The following is a 23,079-nucleotide window of genomic DNA, read 5'->3' as shown; positions in this document are numbered from 1 at the left end:
AGCTGACGACGCTCACTCCGAACGGGGTGATAACCTCCTCCAATGGGGCCATGTAGATATTGAATAATGTGGGGCTCAGGGAGGAGCCCTGAGGCATGCCACATTGGAGGGGAGTTTCGGAGGAGCAGGTGTTATTTTCCCAGACCTGGAAGGTGCGCTGGGCCAGAAAGGATGACAGCCAGGATAGGGCGGAGCCTTCCACACTGACTCTCTTGAGCCGCTTAATGAGAAGTTGGTGGTTGACGGTATCGAAGGCCGCACTCAGGTCGAGGAGGATCACTGCCACTGATCCTCCTTCGTCTAAGAGTGCTCTGGCCTCCTCTACCGCTGCCAGGAGGGCGATGTCCGTGCCCTGCCCCGGACGAAAACCTGTCTGTGAGCTTTTTAGTCTGTTGTTGTCCTCCAGGAACTGTGAAAGTTTCTTGTTGGCCAGTTTTTCAGCAACCTTGCTGATCCCTGGGAGAAGAGAGATTGGCCTAAAATTGGCCAGGTTTTCGGGATCAAGGGAGGGTTTCTTCAGTAGTGCTTTAACTACTGCCGCCTTCCAGCTCGGGGGCACGACTCCCTGTTGGAATGAGGCGTTGATCAGGTGGGTAAGGGGGGGAACAATGATGGAAGCTACTTCCTTAAGGGTCCGAAGCGGGGCGGGGTCCCTGGGAGATCCGCTTTTAATGGAGTTTAGAGTATTTCCCACTTCTTCAATAGTTACTTGACCCCAAGAGGGGAGGCAGATGGATGTCCGAGTGTTCGGGGGGTCGTTTTCCTCGCACGAACTAACAGGGGGGATTGAATCAAGGATTTTTAGTATCTTTTCTTGAAAGAAGTTGGCCAACTGATGGCATTTTTCCTGATCGGCCTTAGGATCCGGGGGGTTTCTCGGTCCAGGATCTGGGGTCTTCAGAAGTTCTTTTAGAATGACGAAGGATTCTTTACTCGAGCATACTGCTTTTTCTATTCTCTCCTGGAAGAATGCGCTTTTGATCTTACGAATGGATATTTTGTAAGTTGAAAGGGAGGTAGAGTAAGCGTCTTTGTTAGCTTTGGACTTATCTTTCCTCCAGGAGCGTTCCGTTCTCTTACATTCCTGGCGTAGAGCTTTGAGCTCTGGGGTATACCACGGAGCAGAGGACACTCTTTTGGTATGCTTAAGAGTGTCTGTTTTAGGTATTCATTTGTCTAGCGAAGATGTGATCCAGGAATTAAACGGTATATCGGCCGTACCAGGCTCGATGGAGAGCTCAGGGATGGTGTTTGAGAGAGTGGTGGCCCATTCCGTGGGTACAAGTTTGTGCCACCGTCTATCGGTGACCTGGATTTTCGTAGTTTGAGAGGTTATAATGGGGGCATCCCAAGAGATGGGGACTAGGAAATGATCAGTCCATGGCAAAGTCAGGGGTGGACTGGTGGTGATGTTAACGACATTGGTGAGGACGGGATCTAGTAGGTGTCCCTTATCATGGGTAGGCTCATTGTTGACCAGTCGGATATTAAATGATGACAGGTCCTGAAGAAGATCTGAGGCTATCCGATCAGTGGGGTCCATAAAGTGCAGATTCAAATCACCTACGATAAGGAAGTTAGGAGCAGAGGAGGCTAATTGTGAAACCGATTCGGTAACGGCATTAAGGAATTTCCCAGGAGCACCTGGAGGGCTGTGCAGTGAATAGTAATGCCCCCATCTCCAGAAAGACCCCATCCCTCTCAGGTACCCACCACCTCCCTTTCTCAGAGTTTGCTAAAAACCACAGAACCCTTGCTAGTTATACTTAAGGGCATATACTTAGGGGCATATTTGTTAAGAATTCATCCGGTGCAGTCAGTAATTATTTTCCGCTGCGTGACAGGCAAAGTTTAGGAAAGCACTGTACTGAACATTATATAGCATTCCTGTCATTTACCAGATCTGGCACACAATGTGCTGCCTAGCACTAAACCAGAGACTCTTTCACCATGGTGCAAGTCTGCCTGTGTTGTAAGCAGGATTAGTTTTGTGCAGGAAGGGACACCTTCCTGCACAAAAACAATCCCCTGAGGTATTTTTCTCTTTCTATGAGGAGCACACAAAGAGAAAAGCATATTGCTTTTCTGGAGGCTTCACATTTTGACGCATTCTCAGGATTATCATTGTTGGTAAATGTGAGAATGCTCCAAAATCCATTGGTGGATGCATGAGAACACCCATGCTCCACCCATGAAATGCCTCCGTAGGGCACAGTAATGCAAGGCAGTGACCTGCGCTGCGTTGTGTTACTCTCGATTTATCAAGCCATGCAGGGTCACGAAAGATGGCCTTGCATGGCTTCATAAATCCCATTTAGGTTTTGCGCCAACCTTGAACCCCCTTTCATGGCTCAAGGAGTCAGGACGACACAAAACCTTTATAAATATCGACCTTAATGTCTAGTTAAATTACTGTGTAACATATTTGAATTAGACGCCAGATGTATCAAAAAAGCAATTTGTGATTCCCAAATAGCGTTTTTTACCGAATTGCTATTTGGGAATTGCAAAACGCTATGCAGGAAAATTACCGATATCGAAGATTGCAATTCTGTATTTGCAAAATCGCAATGAAGAAATCGCAAAATTGTGAATCCGCTATTCAGGTGCAGCATGATGACATCACAACCTTGGAAGTGTGACTGCCCATGCTGTTTCTGAGTGCCTGAGACTGTGTTAGAGGCGGGGAGCAGGAGCACACCACTCAGAAGCCCATGTGGAGTGCAAATACACCCACAAACCCACCATGGATACACAGGAGAAGGCAAAGAAGACAAAGAAGGCTGCAGTATGAACAAGGAAACAAAAATTCAGCGAGAAAGAACTGGAGGTCCTCATTGAGGAGATGGTGAGGAGCCATGAAAAACTGTTTGGTAAAAACAATCTCTGCAAATCCCTGAGTCAGTGAAGAGAAACATCTGGCTGGGCATACATGCAAAAGTAAATGCCATTGGTGACACACAGCGCTCCATAAAGGACCTACGCAAGCGCTGGTACGACTTGCGTGTTTAGGGCAAAAGAAAATGTTGCAAGCAGGCTTGCAGAGGCTAAGAAAACTGGTGGAGGTCTATCTACAGAGCCAGCATCAACACCACTTGAGGACTTGGTGGAGTCCACACTACAGCCAGAAACCATCAGCAGCATAGCAGACATTGACAGCTCAGCCACGCCCAACACCAGACAAGGTAGGATGCATGGTAAATCACCACTGACCCATTACCCCCTAAACACCCCACTCAGGAATGACTCACTATCTAAGTATGATTGCCATTCAATGCCACAGTTTTGTGGTCACCCAGCAATGCATCATGGGAGATGCAGTCCCACACATGACACAGTAAAGCATTGATACAGAGTAATATATCAGCAGTTGGGACACACCACTAAAAGACCAATTGAAGCACAGCATTTAGGTACACCAACTGAAGTACATTTATTTTGCAATTTGCAGAAAGCAGGACACAAAATAAGTAGTTCTCTTGTATTCAGAGATGGACCTGCGACACAGGGTGAGGACACACCAATTGATGAGGCACCACACCTGCAGGAACAAGCAGGGGTAGAGGAGTCAGGCTACACAACACAGACAACACCTGCACCAAGACCACGCTGTTACACTGTGGCTCCACTACAGGGGTTGGAGGGAGGAGTAAAAGCCATCCAGGATGAGCCACCGCCAAGGCACGAAGAGCAGGCACAGCACCAACATGACCAGTCTCCTGTGCACCATAGCAACAGCAGTCACATGAGACGCTGGGCAAGGGCACAACACACCGCTGGCGAAGAAGAGGAATCCTCTGTCTTCTTTGGGCTGGAGGGCACAATGGTGAAGATGCAGCAGCTGCAAGCAAACAGCATGCGGTCACTGCAAAGGCAGCTGGTGTCTGTAAATCACAATCTGACTGACATAAAGGATGGCATAGGGAGCTCAACAACACTGTGGCCGAGGGTAACAAGGCATGTGCAGACAGCATGAAGGACATAACCTTAGCCATCAAAGAGCTCTGTGCCACCATGCAGAAGACGCAGGAAAAAGCAACGCCTATTTACCCGTCTGGATCATTACACTAAGGCAGTCAACCATCTGTGCAATGCCACAGCTTTCTTTCCAGATGCACAATGTCCATGCAGGTTGAAATAGCACACTGCAGCCACGATGTTGCCAAGGGGCTGGTGCAGGTCACCACTGCAGTTGAACAGAAGTCAGTTAAATGTGCATGGACTATGTAAATGGCATGTTAAACACCAAAAGCAGCGCATTAGTTGTGACTTGTAGGCTGTGTGAAGTCATTTTACCTGATGTTAAGGTATATTGAAACACAGATATTCAACAGTTATGAGGTGCTTTGTGTCATCATTACTCACCTAGAAATAGTTGTGTGTTATTTCATCATGTCTCTGTCTGCCATCTGCTGCACCTACACCACCTGTTGGTCTGAGACGTGTACCTGGTTCCTCATCTTCATCTTCATGTGAATCTGAATCTTTGAGTTCCACTGGTATGCCTTTGGGTGTTGCTACATTGTGCGGCATGGCACAAGTAGCCACAATCTTGCAACAGGTATCAGGCCTATACTGCAGTGCTCCTCCACTTTTGTGCAGAGAGCGGAGCCTGCTCTTCAGTACTCCAAATGTCTGCTCGATGACTTTGTGCATTGACTTGTGTGCGCCATTGTATTTTCTCAGATGTAATGAGTCCAACAGAGTGTGTAAAATGCATTTACCTATCAGGTATCCCTCATCAAATTCACCCCCAGTGAGACTTACCTTGCAGGTATCCTTTGCCAAATTCACCCCCAGTGAGACGTGTGTATATTCCACTGTGTCTACATATGAAGAAATTGTGTGTACTGCCAGGATATTTGGCCACTATATCAGCTATTATGTGTTTGGCGTTACATATATCCTGGATGTTTAGTGAATGGAATTATTTCCTGTTCCTGAAAAAGTACTCATTATCTGAGGGTGGACAGAGGGCTACATGTGTCCCATCAATGCACCCAATTACATGTGGGAGCTGTGTTATCTGGTAGAAATCAAATTTGCTCTGCTGCAATACCTGTTGTGTCGTGGGGAATCTGATGTAATGGTGTATCTTCTGTACCATTGCATCTAAGAAAGCATTAAAGAAGTGCAACAGGCAACTTTGGGACACCCCTCCTGCTGTAGCTATCACCCCCTGGAAGCTCCCTGATGCTAGTAGGTGCAGTGAAAAGAGGACCAGCACATATGTTGGAATGGCTTGGGTCCTGCAGGTTGGATGCTCCAGTATTGGTTGTAGGTCAGCTATCAGGTCTAGTATAGATGCTGAGTCTAGTCTATACTTCTCATGTATTTCTTCCTTTGTCTGCTGAAACAGGGCAATACGCACTCTGTAAATACATTCCTTCCCCCTCCTCATTCTCTGGGCTGCTGCTTGAATCCGCATTCTCCTCGCTATGACATAAAGCGCTGCCAATGTGAAAGACACTGAGGCATTCTGGGCCTGTTTGAATAGGATGCACCTGGTTGCCACCTGCCCTGAGTTGGTGGTAATTTGAAGGTGCAAATGTGCAATTTTTCACGTATTCGCAATTTGCGATTGTTTCATGCATTCTTTTGCAAATTCACAATTTACAAAAGACATCTTTGCAATTTCACAATTTAGAACTCTCAAATTGTGAATTCGCAAATGGATTTTAATAGATGTGTTGCTTTGCAAAATTGGAAATCGCAATTTTTGCGAATATCCATTTTGCGTTACCATAACTGTCATACATTGGAAAATGCTATTTCACAAACACACTATTCTTGTGAATCGCAGCATTTGCAAATGCAAAATCGCTTGATACATCTGGCCCCTAATATCCCAATATGTTGTATATGCCTCTAGTTGAATGTTTCCTAGTGAAAGCATTGGAATGGGTAAGTGCCTCACTGATGCTTATTCTCGTCATTCAATAAGTAAACGTGGCTTGAATATTGCATATAGTCGATGGGTCTTGTTTCTCCTTCAGTTGGATAGTGTTATATATTTTGTGTTATTAAGAAATGTAGCAGGCTTTTAGATTGCATTCTGTGTATCACTGTTGATACTAGATCTGTCTAAATAGAGTTGCTTAGAAAACTGTTTAATGGCTGCAGCCAGACGTACTCAGTATCTGCTGGAGTTATCATTCATAAGCTATCAGCACTGACAGCGCCTGTGCTTTCTGTTTTCTAGATTGGTTCGGAAAAATGAGTTGATGACAATTTATTAAGAAGACTTACATTGCTGACTAAGGACCTCATTTATGAAAAGTGACGCATTGCTGCGTGAAAACAGTGATGCGTCACTTTTCATTGCTCCCTCCTTGCGACACCAATGATGCGTCATATTTACAGTATGACCCATCATGTCGCAAGGAGTTACAGATACATCTGTAGGGGCACAAATGACGCATTGCTGGAGTGTGTCACAACAGTGACTCAACTCTAGCAATGGGTCATAACACACGGGCAAGTCCCATGTTAAATGTGCCTGAATCAGTTTTACGCCTGCCGTGAGACAGGCGTAAGATATTGATGCATTTGTGTCCTAGAAGTGGCGCAGTGAAATCTCATAGATTTCACTGCGTCACTTCTACGACCCTTTCTTGCGCCGGAACGCCCCCCTGCATACATTATACCTGCCGCAGGTATAATGTGGCGCAGCGGTTTATAAAGTGACGCATCTACCTGGATGCGTCACTTTGTAAATATGGCGCAACATGGCGCATTTTTTACACCTCTGGTGCGTCACAAAAAGTGACGCATCGGCGGCGCAAAAGTGACGCAAGTGCCCATAATTAAGCTCCTAAATCTATATGCAGCAAAGAAAATTCAAAAATGTTATGACGAAAAAGTGAAAACAAGGAAAAGGACATTTTGAAAGACAATTCGTTTATTGCAGATATTTTCAAATTGCCTTCAAGTGATTGTCTCAAACTAATTAGTCTGAGAGATTTTCAAGTCAATTACGACATTTCTGAAATTTTGAAAATAGTTCACCTAACTCTTCTGGTGCTATCATAAAAACAAACAATTTAAAGAATGCTATGAGTAAGAGTTTCAGATTTTTTGTTTTGTTTTGTATAACGAGTCGTCATTGGTTTCTTTTGTGTTTCGAGATAAATCGGTATGGCTAGACTAGTGAAATGTCAGCGGTAAGTCTCTCAAAGACTCACACTGGTTTGATCCGTTTCTAAACTCTTGAAACCTGTGATTCCTTTGTCTCAAAGAACAATATCCTCTATGAGGCACACTTACTGTTACGAAATAACACCGCCTACACAAGTCCTGCAGAAATACTGCACAACCATGTGAATGAGAGAAAATGGAAAAGTGCCTGGCAGGTCATTCTTTTTCATATTTCTAAAAAACGCATTTTGGTAAATCCTGCTAAACCCTTCAAAAATAGATTGCACCTAGATTCTAAAGCGGCAAATAAGGAACAATAAAAAAGGAAGAAAGGTTTTGTGCGCAGAACATGAGAATCACACAACCTGTTGTATACAATAGTAACAAAGTGTACATAAAAGTGCAGAAATTTGTTCCGTACACTAGGGGGCCTAATCACAAGGACTTATCTCCCATTTATCTCCAACATAACGCAACAAAAGTGGAGATAAATTTAACACCCCTTTCACAAGTAGGTGCAAACGTCAGACATTGCCAGTATGCCCACGATAACTGTCCCAAAATCTAACACCACGGCAGACACCACGAACTAACTCTAATGAGATGCAGAGTAGGCATACCCATGCAAAAACACACGAAAAAACAACACCACTTTCACAACGAACTGCCAGAACTGCAAAGCAAACCAAAAACTGGTGATAAGCCATGGTGGCCGCAGGTATTTAACACCTGCCTCAAGCAGGTGTAAAGACGGATGCTTACCTGCAGTAGTCAACGGAGCCCCGCACACAGCCATACCAGAAGAACAAACAATGCCATGGAGCTACTCATCATGCAGCTCGGAGCCCCAACAGTGCAACAACACCCACCGCCACCACCCCCTGGACCGCCACCATCCCCAGGACTCGGACCCGCCCCCCAGGACCACCACAGAGGCAGCGTAGAGTAAGACAGCAGACCTACCGAAAATGCACCACTCTCACAGACCTAATGCCGGGGAAGCCATTGCCCACTACAGGCTTAAAAAGACAACCATTCTCTGCATTCTGACCCACATCGCCCACTGGCTGCCGGTCCCAACAAAGCGGAGGACCAACATCCCACCTCAGACAAAGCTGGTGGCTGTGCTGCACCTGTTGGCCTCTGGTACCTTCTAACCAACAACTGCCAGAGTCGGAGGAGTCTCATAGCCAGCCCTATCAAAGTTCATCACACCTGTCCTGGATGCCATCCTCAGCTTCATACCTCAGTATCTTCACTTCCCCAAACACTGCGCAGGAACAGCTGGAGACAAAGCAAGGCTTCTACGCAATAGCCGGATTCCAGGCCGTGTTGGGGGCAATTGACTGCACACATGTTTCACTTGTGCCCCCTGCGGATACTGCACACCACTACTGTAACAGAAAGCACACACATTCCATCAATGTGCGGGCAATAGTGGACCACCGGGGACTCTTCACCAATGTCTTCGCCAACTACCCAGGCAGTGTGCACGATTCCTTCATCTTCCGACAGTCCATCATCAACCAGCGCTTCCAGGATGGCACACGTGGAATGGGACTGCTCGTTGGTAAGTACAAAATCAACACACCACACATCCCACAGCCAACAACGCCCAAAGCTCATCAGTGGGGATGCACACGTGACAAAGCCACATTCGACATGTCAGACTACACGACCACCTACCAGACATGACTACACCACTCCATGGTCATCCAGGGCTACTCACTGAGGTCTGGCTTACACTCACCCCACACAGAGCCAGCACAGGCGTCACTGAGTTGGTGGGCCTGCCATCACATCCTGCCGAACCAAGTATTGACTCTTTTCTCCCTGCACTGTCACAGGTGATCAAGGATATGCACTCTTCCCTTGGATGTTGACACCTCTCTGAGACCTGAACACACCCGCCCAGAGGTAGTACAATGCGGCCCACATACGCACCAGGGGCATCGTTGAACGCACATTTGGCATGTTGAAGTCACGTTTCAGGTGCCTGGATGGAACAGGTGGGAAGTTCCTGAACAGCCCGGACATCGTGTGCAAGATGATCGTTGCATGTTGTGTGTTGCACAACATCTGTGTTCGCACCAGGGCCCCATGGATCCCAGCACCAGAGGTACCGAACAATTACAATGGTGATGGGGCAGGTGGGCCACATCCCACTGCAGCTGCGGCAGGAATGGCCCTTAGGAACTACATCATTGACACCTACTTCTCATGAGCACGTCACATTGTGTCGGTCCGTGGCAATCATGGGACTGTAGTAGATGTCCTATTGCACTGCATGTGTGAATTAAACATTTTTGCAGGTTAACGTTTGGAATTGTGCATTGTCATGTTACATATCCCTGGGGTTACAGATGTGATTTGCCTGGTTGGGCACATTTGCCGGTCCAGGCATGTCCTGTGTTCAGTTGTGGAGGGGTTGCTGTTTGTCCCGGGATGTTGTCAATGTCAAGGTGCACTTCTGCTTATGTGCGTATGCTGCACGGTGGGTGTGTCGCACCAACAGCTCAGATTTGTCTGCCACTGGTCTGTTTCATGCGGTGTGCCTGTTGGTTCTGTCCTTCCACGGTGCTTGGATGTTGTTGTGTGCATGTTGTCCTCTGCAGTTGGCCAGGGTGCATCCCTGGTACTCCGCTGTTGCTGTATTTTGTTCAGTGGCATTTTCGGTATGCTGTTCTTGTACTTGTTCACGCATTGCGTGGGAGTATTGCTGCCCTCGCGCTGCTTATCCCTGCTTTACTCATCGTAGAAGGGCTCATCGTAGGTTTTCTGGTGCTGTGGTTTGTGTTTTTATCTCCGTCTGGGTAGTTGTATTGCGAAAATTGTCTGCGTTATCTGGTGGCTATCGCATGCTACCACATTGACACGGGGTTATTTTCCCGTGCTAGGCTGTGATAATGAAAGTTGCTTTACGGTACTCTCGCGGTAGTTATCACACGTTTTTGTGAATATGGCCCTACGAGGCATATTTAATAATCCTTTGTACTGCTGGCGCATCACTTTTTGCGAAGGTCCGGTGGTGCAAACCTTGAAATCATATCTATGAAGCTACGCAGTGTTAAGGAGTGATTGCAACTATACATCTATCAACATATTTACCATTTGCAGGATACTTGCATTGCATTTGAATAAGAAAATGTATAAATATTTACTCTGGATGGATTCTTTATTTTGAACAGATTTACAGTGAAAAAACAGTTAAATGATTTATTGAAAGCCCAATAAAAATTATTTGAAATAATGAGGCCACACAAAGTCACTTTGTGTTTTTTTAAAAGTCCTCATAGTTGTGGAGTAAGGCATGGCAAAGCAAATTGCGGCGTTGTCTTACTCTGTGCTCAGGAGGCATTCCATGGGAGTTACAGCGGGTATTCACCAGTGATTTGAATGCTTCCCCAGGTTTAAAAAAACATGTAAACATGTGTAGGGATGAGCCAAAACCTTAGGTCTCCCGAGGTGAGGCGTAACACAGAGAAATCACATACTGCAGCACACATAGAAAGAGGAAAAAGTCTCTCAGGACTGCTTTTGTGAAGGAAGGTGCCCTTCCTGCACAAAACCATCCTGCCAACAACACAAGGGTGCCTGCCGTGGTGCTAGGCTGCCAAAACAGTGCCGCTGAAAGGGGGAAAAGACAGGAATGTACCATATCGGGTAAATATGGAAAACTATAATAACAACACCGGCAGAGCCACAAGTGTTCCAATTACACAAGCACTTCCAAATTTGCCTTAACCACACCTATGCCTTAACCAAGCATGTCCGTGGTTAAGTCCGTGGTTAAGGCAGTGTGTCATCTAGCTTCTACTGGGTGGAAGCAGGAAGGATCGGAAGAGGATGCAGTGAGGTGAGTGGGACTGGGGCCAGGTTTTTGGGGGTCGGGGAGTTTTTAGTGCTCAGGGTGGTTTTTTGGGCTTAGGGGAGAGCAGGGTCATTTATAGGGCTTAAGGGGAAGCAGAGACGTTTTTAAGGTTTGAGAGGGAGGGTGTTGGTTTTCAGGAGGGAGGGGGTAGTTTTAGGTCTCAGGCTAGGGGTTTGGGGGTTGTTTTAGGGCTCATGGCAGAAGGAAGGAAGGGCTTTAGGGCTCAGGGAATTCGGGAGGTTTTTAGGGCTTAGCGGAGTAGTTGCTAGAACTGGTGGGCAGGGGCATTTTTTTGGGCTCAGGGGAAGGGGTTGGTGTTTTAGGAGGGAGGGGGGTAGTTTTTAGGTCTCAGAGAGGGGTAAGACTTACCTGATAAGACTTAACCATGCATATGTATTTGACATACATGCCTTAACAGTGCATATTTTGTAGTAGGTGTTGTGGTTAAGAATGCATGGAACCGGCATTTGATGTAAAGGAATGCAGCAAGGTCACTTGCTGCTCTGCCCTATGCCGAAACACCTAAGCACACAGTGTTTTTTATGTATTTATTTGAATTTGAATTCAATGAACAAACTGAAAATACTACAAGATTAGGGCATTCCTTTTGGAAAGAGAAGGCACATTCTCAGCCTACTGACGACCTACTAACTGTAAAAGAAGTTACCTCACCGCCACCCAGTTCACACTTGACTCTTGACTGTTTCTTCTGTGCCAAATGTGGAATGTGACACTCTGCCCATAGTTATCTCCAAGGACCTACTACCCATATAATCATTAATCATATACAACGGATTGTGCAGTGAATAGTAATGTCCCCCATCTCCAGAAAGACCCCATCCCTCTCAGGTACCCCACCACCTCCCTTTCTCAGAGTTCGCTAAAAACCACAGAACCCTTGCTAGTTATACTTAAGGGCATATACTTAGGGGCATATTTGTTAAGAATTCATCCGGTGCAGTTAGTAATTATTTTGCGCTGCGTGACAGGCAAAGTTTAGGAAAGCACTATACTGAACATTATATAGCATTCCTGTCATTTACCAGTTCTGGCACACAATGTGCTGCCTAGCACTAAACCAGAGACTCTTTCACCATGGTTCAAGAGTGCCTGTGTTGTAAGCAGGATTATTTTTGTTGAGGAAGGGATACCTTCCTGCACAAAAACAATCCCCTGATGTATTTTTCTCTTTCTATGAGGAGCACACAAAGAGAAAAGCATATTGCTTTTCTGGAGGCTTCGCATTTTGACGCATTCTCAGGATTATCATTGTTGGTAAATGTGAGAATGCTCCAAAATCCATTGGTGGATGCATGAGAACACCCATGCTCCACCCATGAAATGCCTCCCTAGGGCACAGTAATGCAAGGCAGTGACCTGCGCTGCGGTGTGTTACTCTCGATTTATCAAGCCATGCAGGGCCACGAAAGATGGCCTTGCATGGCTTCATAAATCCCATTTAGGTTTTCCGCCAACCTTGAACCCCCTTTCATGGCTCAAGGACGACACAAAGCCTTATAAATATCGACCTTAATGTCTAGTTAAATTACTGTGTAACATATATGAATTAGACTAGGGGTGGGCGGAATTGGCGGAAGGCACTTCCGCCAATTCTCGCGAGAATGCAAGCAATTTCCGCGATCACGCGATATTTCCGTGATCGCGGAAATTGGTGCTTCCGGCCTGCCGCTGCCGCCCGCTACAGGTTGTGTACGTTGCCAGCCACGGCGCCGACGTCCCTGGGGTCCCTCGAGTCAGCTGTCCATCGTAGTGGGGGAAAGGGCGGAAGATGTTGCCCACCGCTGGTGTGTGGGGCGGGGCTTCCATGCAGTTCACATGCCGTGGGCCAGAGACGCCGCGGGCCAGAGACCGATCAGAGCAGCTGGTGTCAGGAACTACACGGGGATTGCGCGACAGGTAAGGACCACAGCTAGTTTTTGACGGTAGATATGGGGAGAACAGCACACCTGCCCAGCCTCGACCTAGCTCCCGAATGTATTGTGCCGATGAATGCGTTACTGAATTTGAGCTTCAACTCGGGCACCTGCTTTATTTATATCTGTAAGTGCTTGGCCAGGCAACAATTTCCGTTCCCTCCCGGAAATTGCGACAATTCGGCATTTCCGCGTTCCGGTCGGAACGCGGAAATGTCGAATTGTCGCAATTTCCGGGAGCGGAACGGAAATTGTCGCCCACCCCTAAATTAGACGCCAGATGTATCAAAAAAGCAATTTGTGATTCCCAAATAGCGTTTTTTACCGAATCGCTATTTGGGAATTGCAAAACGGTATGCAGGAAAAAAATTGCAATAAAATAGCAATTCGGTAAAAATCTCAATCGCAATTACCGATTCAAAGAGTGCAATTCTGTATTTGCAAAATCGCAATGAAGAAATCGCAAAATTGTGAATCCGCTATTCAGGTGCAGCATGATGATGGGGAACAACCTTTACAACGCAACTTTTACAACGCACTACCTTTACAACGCATTTTTTACAACGCATAATCCATTACAACGCATGACATTACAACGCATACCATTACAACGCATTTTTAAAAACTACCTTTACAACGCATTCCATTACAACGCATACTACCATTACAACGCATACCATTACAACGCATAATATTACACTACACTATCCAACAGTTACCCTACTGTTGCACCCCCTGGAGTTAGAATAGTAATTTTTACCCCTATACTATCCAACACTTACCCTACTGATGCACCCCCCTGGAGTTAGAATAGTAATTTTTACCCCTATACTATCCAACACTTACCCTACTGATGCACCCCCTGGAGTTAGAATAGTAATTTTTACCCCTATACTATCCAACACTTACCCTACTGTTGCACCCCCTGGAGTTAGAATAGTAATTTTTACCCCTACACTATCCAACACTTACCCTACTGTTGCACCCCCTGGAGTTAGAATAGTAATTTTTACCCCTATACTATCCAACACTTACCCTACTGATGCACCCCCTGGAGTTAGAATAGTAATTTTTACCCCTATACTATCCAACACTTACCCTACTGATGCACCCCCTGGAGTTAGAATAGTAATTTTTACCCCTATACTATCCAACACTTACCCTACTGATGCACCCCCTGGAGTTAGAATAGTAATTTTTACCCCTATACTATCCAACACTTACCCTACTGATGCACCCCCTGGAGTTAGAATAGTAATTTTTACCCCTATACTATCCAACACTTACCCTACTGATGCACCCCCTGGAGTTAGAATAGTAATTTTTACCCCTATACTATCCAACACTTACCCTACTGTTGCACCCCCTGGAGTTAGAATAGTAATTTTTACCCCTACACTATCCAACACTTACCCTACTGTTGCACCCCCTGGAGTTAGAATAGTAATTTTTACCCCTATACTATCCAACACTTACCCTACTGATGCACCCCCCTGGAGTTAGAATAGTAATTTTTACCCCTATACTATCCAACACTTACCCTACTGTTGCACCCCCTGGAGTTAGAATAGTAATTTTTACCCCTATACTATCTAATACTTACCTTAAATGTAATTTAATATAATGCGTTGTAATGGTATGCGTTGTAAAGGTAGTATGCGTTGTAATGGCAATGCGTTGTAAAGGTATTTTTTAAAAATGCGTTGTAGTGTCATGCGTTGTAATGTCATGCGTTGTAATGGATTATGCGTTGTAAAAAATGCGTTGTAAGTGCATGCGTTGTAAAAGTGTGCGTTGTAACGTCATACATCCCATGATGACATCACAACCAGGAAGTGTTACTGCCCATGCTGTTTCTGAGTGCCTGAGACTGAGTTAGAGGCGGGGAGCAGGAGCACACTACTCAGAAGCCCATCTGGAGTGCAAATACACCCACAAACCCACCATGGATACACAGGAGAAGGCAAAGGAGGCTGCAGTACGAACAAGGAAACAAAAATTCAGCGAGAAAGAACTGGAGGTCCTCATTGAGGAGATGGTGAGGAGCCATGAACAACTGTTTTGTAAAAAAATCTCTGCAAATCCCTGAGTCAGTGAAGAGAAACATCTGGCTGGGCATACAGGCAAAAGTAAATGCCATTGGTGATACACAGCACTCCATAAAGGACCTACGCAAGCGCTGGTACGACTTGCGCTTAAGGGCAAAAGAAAATGTTGCAAGCAGGCTTGCAGAGGCTAAGAAAACTGGTGGAGATCTATCTGCCGAGCCAACATCAACACCCCTTGAGGACTTGGTGGAGTCCACACTACAGCCAGAAACCATCAGCAGCATAGCAGACATTGACAGCTCAGCCACGCCCAACACCAGACAAGGTAGGATGCATGCTAAATCACCACTGACCCATTACCCCCTAAACACCCCACTCAGGAATGACTCAATATCTAAGTATGATTGCCAGTCAATGCCACAGTTTTGTGGTCACCCAGCAATGCATCATGGGAGATGCAGTCCCACACATGACAATCAATCAATCAATCACTGCATTTGTAAAGCGCCCTACATACCCGAGAGGGTCTCAAGGCGCTGGGGAGGGGGGGTGCTACTGATCGAAGAGTCAGGTCTTGAGGAGTCTTCTGAAGGCCAGCAGGTCCTGGGTCTGTCGTAGGATGGTGGGGTAAAGCATCGATACAGAGTAATATATCAGCAGTTGGGACACACCACTAAATGACCAATTGAAGCACAGCATTTAGGTACACCAACTGAAGTACATTTATTTTGTAAATAGCAGAAAGCAGGACACAAAATAAGTAGTTCTCTTGTATTCAGAGATGGACCTGCGACACAGGGTGAGGACACACCAATTGATGAGGCACCACAGCTGCAGGAAAAAGCAGGGGTAGAGGAGTCAGACCACACAACACAGACAACACCTGCACCAAGACCACGCTGTTACACTGTGGCTCCACTACAGGGGTTGGAGGGAGGAGTAAAAGCCATCCAGGATGAGCCACCGCCAAGGCACGAAGAGCAGGCACAGCACCAACATGACCAGTCTCCTGTGCACCATAGCAACAGCAGTCACATGAGACGCTGGGCAAGGGCACAACACACCGCTGACGAAGAAGAGGAATCCTCTGTCTTCTTTGGGCTGGAGGGCACAATGGTGAAGATGCAGCAGCTGCAAGCAAACAGCATGCGGTCACTGCAAAGGCAGCTGGTGTCTGTAAATCACAATCTGACTGACATAAAGGATGGCATCAGGGAGCTCAACAACACTGTGGCCGAGGGTAACAAGGCATGTGCAGACAGCATGAAGGACATAACCTTAGCCATCAAAGAGCTCTGTGCCACCATGCAGAAGACGCAGGGAAAAGCAACGCCTATTTACCCGTCTGGATCATTACACTAAGGCAGTCAACCATCTGTGCAATGCCACAGCTTTCTTTCCAGATGCACAATGTCCATGCAGGTTGAAATAGCACACTGCAGCCACGATGTTGCCAAGGGGCTGGTGCAGGTCACCACTGCAGTTGAACAGAAGTCAGTTAAATGTGCATGGACTATGTAAATGGCATGTTAAACACCAAAAGCAGCGCATTAGTTGTGACTTGTAGGCTGTGTGAAGTCATTTTACCTGATGTTAAGGTATATTAAAACACAGATATTCAACAGTTATGAGGTGCTTTGTGTCATCATTACTCACCTAGAAATAGTTGTGTGTTATTTCATCATGTCTCTGTCTGCCATCTGCTGCACCTACACCACCTGTTGGTCTGAGACGTGTACCTGGTTCCTCATCTTCATCTTCATGTGAATCTGAATCTTTGAGTTCCACTGGTATGCCTTTGGGTGTTGCTACATTGTGCGGCATGGCACAAGTAGCCACAATCTTGCAACAGGTATCATGCCTATACTGCAGTGCTCCTCCACTTTTGTGCAGAGAGCGGAGCCTGCTCTTCAGTACTCCAAATGTCTGCTCGATGACTTTGTGCATTGACTTGTGTGCGCCATTGTATTTTCTCAGATGTAATGAGTCCAACAGAGTGTGTAAAATGCATTTACCTATCAGGTATCCCTCATCAAATTCACTCCCAGTGAGACTTACCTTGCAGGTATCCTTTGCCAAATTCCCCCCCAGTGAGACGTGTGTATATTCCACTGTGTCTACATATGAAGAAATTGTGTGTACTGCCAGGATATTTGGCCACTATATCAGTTATTATGTGTTTGGCGTTACATATATCCTGGATGTTTAGTGAATGGAATTATTTCCTGTTCCTGAAAAAGTACTCATTATCTGAGGATGGACAGGGGGCTACATGTGTCCCATCAATGCACCCAATTACATGTGGGAGCTGTGTTATCTGGTAGAGATCTAATTTGGTCTGCTGCAATACCTGTTGTGTCGTGGGGAATCTGATGTAATGGTGTATCTTCTGTACAACAGGCAACTTTGGGACGCCACTCCTGCTGTAGCTATCACCCCCTGGAAGCTCCCTGATGCTAGTAGGTGCAGTGAAAAGAGGACCAGCACATATGTTGGAATGGCTTGGGTCCTGCAGGTTGGATGCTCCAGTATTGGTTGTAGGTCAGCTATCAGGTCTAGTATAGTTGCTGAGTCTAGTCTATACTTCTCATGTATTTCTTCCTCTGTCTGCTGAAACAGGGCAATACGCACTCTGTAAATACGTTCCTTTCCCCTCCTCATTCTCTGGGCTGCTGCTTGAATCCGCATTCTCCTCGCTATGACATACAGCGCTGCCATTGTGAAAGACACTGAGGCATTCTGGGCCTGTTTGAATAGGATGCACCTGGTTGCCACCTGCCCTGAGTTGGTGGTAATTTGAAGGTGCAAATGTGCAATTTTTCACGTATTCGCAATTTGCGATTGTTTCATACATTCTTTTGCAAATTCACAATTTACAAAAGACACCTTTGCAATTTCACAATTTAGAACTCTCAAATTGTGAATTCGCAAATGGATTTTCATAGATGTGTTGCTTTGCAAAATTGGAAATCGCAATTTTTGCGAATATCCATTTTGCGTTACCATAACTGTCATACATTGGAACATGCTATTTCACAAACACACTATTCTTGTGAATCGCAGCATTTGCAAATGCAAAATCGCTTGATACATCTGGCCCCTAATATCCCAATATGTTGTATATGCCTCTAGTTGAATGTTTCCTAGTGAAAGCATTGGAATGGGTAAGTGCCTCACTGATGCTTATTCTCGTCATTCAATAAGTAAACGTGGCTTGAATATTGCATATAGTCGATGGGTCTTTTTTCTCCTTCAGTTGGATGGTGTTATATATTTTGTGTTATTAAGAAATGTAGCAGGCTTTTAGATTGCATTCTGTGTATCACTGTTGATACTAGATCTGTCTAAATAGAGTTGCTTAGAAAACTGTTTAATGGCTGCAGCCCAGTGCTTAATTTGTAAAATATGAAGTGCAGGTGCTCAAATGTTTGTTGGAGGTCACACCCACTTTTTCTGGCTCCACCCACTCCCTCCACTGGCTCCACCCACTTACTCTATTAGTTCCACCCACATCTTCAACTGGCACTTCTAAAAGTCAGATGGCATCTGTGTAAAAACTGACCCCTGTTAGCTGATTTTCTTTTTTAGGACTGGAGCCCTTGGGAGCACCTCACCAGCACCCTAGGCATGGCAAAGCAAGCTTGACTGAAAGTGATCTCTGACAACCTCGCAGTTGCATTTGGGGGGGGGGGTCAGGCATTTTTATGCCCCACTCCTGCCCCCCGTGGCTACAGTGACCCTGTACACACATAGTGGCTGCACTTTAGTACTGGTCTTCTCAAGCACTTATCAGGCACATTCCAACCTCCAGGGAGAGTCCAGGCACCCTTCAAAGCAGACGAGATTATAAGGTGTTCCGAGGGGCAGCCCCACCATGACAGATGCGGGGTGACTATAGCCTCTGTCTAGTCCTGCCACGTATCACGCATCAAGCGTTAGACTAACGCATTTCAGTGTGGTGCTCCGCATCACCGCATTGAAATGCATTGTCACGCGTATGCAGATGTCTCAGCTGTCACTTAAAGCGCTGCAAACTAGTGTGTCAGTGTGGCAGCTGGCAGTGCGCCACCCGTGGCCTGTGCGCCTGCTCCTGCAGGCTTGGGCCGCTGGCAATTTCACTACAATGTATTTATCATTTCGTACAGCGCCGCATGGCTCTGAGAGTCACACAGCCTGATGTTTCATTAGGTAGTAGTGCCCAATGAGTTTGTAAGCAAGGCAGGAGGCTACTGGTTTGTAGGCTGCGGAGCCAGCCGCAATTTTGGCACTCAGCTTTCAGTGCTGCCTGCTGCTCAAAATGGGCCTCCCGCGCCTCTGTGGCTGTAACATTAAGCTCTTATTATGGCCAGCAAATTCATTATTGCTGAGCCCAGAAAGAGAGTTGTAATGGAGTCATGAGACTGACCGTCTGTCAATTTGACCAGTTGCAGAGGCTGACTGGACAGACGGGTCGCAATAAAGACACCCGTCAGCCTGGACTTAAGGCAGGCGGCAAAGCGAAAAGGTTGCCGGTGGGGTGTGGCTCCCAGCCGTAGGCCTGCTGCCTTGCAGAGTCGCCGACGTCAGCAAAGCTGCCTGCAGTGCTGCAAAACTCAAGACCAATAAGTAGGTACCAATCACTGCCACCCACCCGAGTGTGTGTACTGTCAGTGTTTTAATAATAACAAATTATTTTTTTTCAATGTTGCGAAACAAACTATTTACATCGGATTCCCTTTCTTTTAGGTCTCATTACGAACGCGCTAGAAACAATAGTTTCTTCCGACTACAACAAGCACAAACTTTTTTTTTTGTAGGGACTCTGTCAGACATTTTTTGTTGATTCACCTCATGCACTTTAGCCATTAACCCTTTCAAAATAATCTGCTTGCTTCTTAAAGGCACCACGCAGATAACATCCCTTTCTGCATTACCATTACACCCATGCCTTCCACTGCATGGAGTAGCATGACTGTTCTCAGTTTTTAGCTGCCTCCCGTTAGCACACTTAGTCCAGTGACTTCTTATACTTTCTCGTTGCTCAATGGAGTGTAATTTCGAATATTTATATGTTTCACGTGTCTTTATTGCTTGGTTTTGCTCACAAAAGAGTGTCACTTAAAGCACTAAGAAGAGCCGCGTAAGCACAGGCACAGGCAAAAGTGACTTATAATAAACTGTTACACCGGGCGTTAATTTTGCGCACATGAGAGTGTCACTCCTAGTCATTGAAATGTCACTCATAATTTCACTGGAATTATGAATATGTCACACAGCATTCTGAAACCTTGGTAGCTATGCCTGTCCTCCGGTTCAGTAAGGGAAAGTTCCCCACCCAGAGGGGTATGGGTTGTAGCCACTGTTTTCCAGTTCTGTGAGGGGAAGCACAGCGGATGTATCGGCACTTCTCTCCACGTGTGCTGTGCAGCATCGAGGAGTCCAGCACTCAGCACCACCGCCCATCTGTAGGACCACTCCATCTATGGGAGCCAATGCACCTGAAGCCTGTTGATGGCTATCTTAAAAGATAGAAAACTGTCCAATCAATATGAGCCCCCCCCCCATGTATGACATCTGGCTCCTCTTTTTAATTTACGCTAGCCTCGTATTGGCCTTTTAACTTTACTTAAACCTTACCCGGCAACCCGGCAGGCCAATACTGCAGCGCCGGCAGGGCAGGCCAAGCCCTGCCCTATCGAGATATATAAAAGTGTACTACTACGGCCAGCGGGCATGGCGGCTTCGGCGGCTACTACTAGGCCAGACACTGGTCTGCATGGTCTGGCATTCAGTGAATCTGAATGAATCACATCCATGATGATCCTAATAATCGTCGTATCTCATGGAGCCACCGGAGGTGAGCTGCCTCCCACCCTGCTGGTGATCTTACAACCGGACCATCACGCTGCCCAAAACAAAACCTGCGTTGGTTTTGAAACGGTGACGGCATATTAATGGAATGGCATCGCTAGTTAGTTGGCTTAGTTTAGTCACTAGTACTAAAGTTAGTTGGTTTACAATTACTGCTTAACTTCAAATCTTACCATTACTCGTGGTGGGCCGGCCAGCAGGGACACACACTGGCTGCACTGCCTTTTCTTTAATTAGTATGATTAGGCGGCCTGGTGCTGCTTGCTACCAGACCGTCAGTCCTGTACTACTGGCTGGCTGCTGATCGATGCCTGCACAGGATGCCCAGCTCTGCCCTTACTCGTTGGTCGGGTCGGGCTGACTTAAACAACGGTGACTCGTGGGGAGCTGCGGTGGTTATGCTGGGGCGTGGCAACTGGTCGTAATCAAATGTGAAAAAAATCTGCGCGTGCTGCGCACACAGCCCTACCCCATCAGAACCTCCAGCGTGGCCCACCCAGATAAATCAGTGTGTGTGTGTGTTCTGCGGCCCGCCCACCGGCAAGTGATAACTAAGCCTGGGCGTTGAACTACGCTCCGTTTTCATTCTCGCGCGCGCGGTAATTTTGTTTTACCTTGATTCTGCGATCGCCAACTTGCTTTTCTGTCTGTTTGCGAGCGCCACGAGATTTGTACTATGGCTGCCCAAGCCCGCGAGAGTGTGCGCCCCCGAACACGTCATTGGTGCGCGCGAACTGACTTCCGGCGGCTGTTTTGGTAAGATCGCGATCCCGAACATGGAAAAACTGCAATCTGGCAAAGAATATCTCGCGAGCTTCATAAAACCTTCTCTAAAATGTTCATTTTGCTCAGAAAACTCCTCAGATTGTGATCTTGCTGTAGTCTTTGTGTAAGAAAGAGTCCTTTAATTTTTTTAACACTTTTTTTTCAAGAGGAAGGAAGTGCCCCTGACACTGCAACTTCCTGTTCCTGTCCAGCAGGCTCCTCCCACGTGCTTTGTGCATGTGTTGTTCACTTTCATTTGGATTTGGAGCTGGAAGGATCACTTTTTGTGTCTGTCTGCTGCATCACACCATTTTTTTGGATTTATTTGAGGAATTTTTGATTTGAGATTTAATTGACGACAAGTAAGTTGGAGAATTGGTGTGATTGTTTCATTGGGGCTTGTTTGTACCTACATTTTTCTGGGATTTTTATTGTTTTAAAAAATTATTGTTGTGGTGGGTGGCCTGTACTACTTTCAATATGGGCCTAGTTGTTTTTCTCTGCAATTTCAGCCAGTAGGGTACCCATAGGTCCATGTTTTGTGGTGTCTGTAGAATTTCTACATCATGTAGGGCATGGATGGCATAGGATTGAAATGCTAAACGTGGCTGTGGTGTATTTCACTGTTGGTGTGTGTGTGTGATTTACCTTTGTTGGATGTGTGTGCTTGTGGCCTAGTAGTCTTCCACTAGGCCCAGAGGTAGTCAGCCTCCAAGCTGTGGTGCGTGATTTGAATGTACAGTTGGTGTTGTCTGGTGATTTTCCTTTACTCCACGGATGGCTTTGGATTTTGTTGCAAAAGGTGTGTTTGGGGTGCAATAGCATTTTTTGGGTGTGTGCTAAACAAATTGGGCTATTTTGGCCTGCATTTAAGGCAAGGGATTCAGCTCGCGAACTTTCGGTAACTCTGCACAGCGCGACAACGCGGACTTACAGTTTTCGTCATTTTTGCGCTCGCAATATGCGTGTTCGCGCACGCGAGAAAGCCTTTTTGTACAGTTCGCGATCCCGAACACGCAGCTTTTGCAATCTGGCAAACAATATCTCGCGAGCAACATAGACCCTTCTCGAAAACGCTTTTTTGTGCATTTCTGCACAAAAAACTCCTCAGGCTGTCATTGAGCTGTAGGTTTGGAGCAGGGAGAAGCTGTTATTTGTCTGGAAACCATTTTTATGAGAGGGATTAAGTTCCACAGACACTCCAACTTCCTCTTCCTGTCCTTTCCAATCACTTTCTTGTGTGTTATTGTGGTGGGGGGGCTGGGCATGTGTGTGGCGGCCATTTTGGGAAGGCATGCATTGTGCCTTTGCCATAGGCGTCCATTGACTGTCTCCCATTTCTTGTGGTTGTTGTGGGTGTGTGGCGGCCATTTTGTGAAGCCATCCAAGCAGTGTGCTTGCTTTTGCCATCCGGAAGGAAGTGCCCCTGACACTGCAACTTCCTGTTCCTGTCCAGCAGGCTCCTCCCACGTGC

Source organism: Triturus cristatus, chromosome 8, assembly GCF_964204655.1.
Source record: "Triturus cristatus chromosome 8, aTriCri1.1, whole genome shotgun sequence".
In the NCBI taxonomy this organism is placed as follows: domain Eukaryota; kingdom Metazoa; phylum Chordata; class Amphibia; order Caudata; family Salamandridae; genus Triturus; species Triturus cristatus.
This window is presented reverse-complemented; position numbering follows the sequence as displayed.